Here is a 1,777-nt window from a genome sequence, read left to right as displayed (position 1 = left end):
ACCCCTTAACGTTCACCAACGACGTAAAACATATAATCAACACATCCGACGAAATTCCAGTGCATACGAAAAGCTACAGGTACCCGTATGTTCATAAAAATGAAGTGAATAAACAAATTTATGAAATGTTAGAATCAAATATAATTAGACCTTCCAATTCACCCTGGAGTTCACCAGTCTGGATAGTTCCAAAAAAGCTGGACGCCTCACAAAAACAAAAATGGAGATTGGTGATCGATTACCGGAAGCTAAAGGAAAAAACAATCGACGACAGATATCCAATACCAAATATATCGGATATATTGGACAAACTGGGACGTTGTCAATATTTCACCACGTTAGACCTTGCAAACGGATTTCACCAAATTGAAATGGATCCGAAGAGTATCCAAAAAACTGCATTCAACGTAGAAAATGGACATTACGAATTTACCAGAATGCCATTTGGACTGAAGAACGCACCATCTACATTTCAAAGAACAATGGATCACGTGCTCAGAGGACTTCATGGAAAAAACTGCCTCGTCTATATGGATGACATCATCATCTATTCAACCAGTCTGCAAGAACATCTAAATTCTCTAAAACAAGTTTTTGAAAGACTAATTTCTTTCAACATGAAAATACAATTGGATAAATCAGAATTCATGCGAAAAACCGTTGAATTCCTAGGACACGTCATAACGCCCGAAGGAATTAAACCAAATCCACGAAAGATTGAAACAATAAAAAATTTCAAAATTCCTAACACTCCAAAGGAAATCAAATCTTTTCTAGGCCTTGTAGGATACTATCGTAAATGTATTAAAAGCTTTGCAAAGATAGCTAAACCATTAACCCATTGTCTCAAGAAAAACACTAAGATAATCCATAACAAACCATTTGTTAACGCTTTCAATCTCTGTTAAAAATATTCTGATGAATGAACCTATTCTACAGTACCCAGACTTTGCAAAACCATTTATTCTAACCACTGATGCATCAGATTATGCTATTGGCGCAGTTCTCTCACAAGGAACAATAGGAAATGACCTCCCAATTGCATACGCCAGCCGAACACTCAATCCCGCTGAATGCAACTATTCAACAATCGAAAAAGAATTATTAGCAATTGTAGGGGCAACAAAGTATTTTAGACCATACCTATTTGGCAGAAAATTTAGCATCGTAACGGATCATAAACCTTTACAATGGTTGTTTTCGATAAAAGAACCAAACTCTAAATTAGTTCGATGGAGACTCAAACTTCAGGAATATGAATATACAATTCACTACAAGAAAGGAACTCAAAATGCAAATGCAGATGCATTGTCAAGACCTCCAAAAGAAATCCACCCAATAGAAGCAAAACCACCCTTGACACATATGTAAGCTGTTTGCAACGACAACGAAAAACGAGACATGGATCCACACACATGGATTGATAAGAAAAAACACTTCTTCGAGTCTCAAGAAAAATTGCTTGATTCACCAAAAAAGGTAAAACGAAAACCAAAAATCAACATTATATCAGATATCCAAATCAGACCACCTAACAGAGAAAACGATACGCTCAAATTGAAAGAAAATGCACCAGAGGTTGTTGCGGAAATTCCATCAACTTCAAGGAAGACAAGTCCACCAGAGGAAAATAATTCTGACACAATAACAATTTATACTTCAAACGAAAATCCAATTTTAGGAGCACCCTACGTGCATAAAAGTTTAAACACCTTTAAGAACCAACTAATCTTCAAATTCACAAATGCAGATAAACCATATACAACTTCAAAAAGGT

This window comes from Dendroctonus ponderosae, unplaced genomic scaffold (assembly GCF_020466585.1).
Source record: "Dendroctonus ponderosae isolate FM_Combo_2020 unplaced genomic scaffold, Dpon_F_20191213v2 Dpon_F_20191213_1, whole genome shotgun sequence".
Classification (NCBI taxonomy): domain Eukaryota; kingdom Metazoa; phylum Arthropoda; class Insecta; order Coleoptera; family Curculionidae; genus Dendroctonus; species Dendroctonus ponderosae.
Note: the sequence above shows the minus strand (reverse complement) of the source record.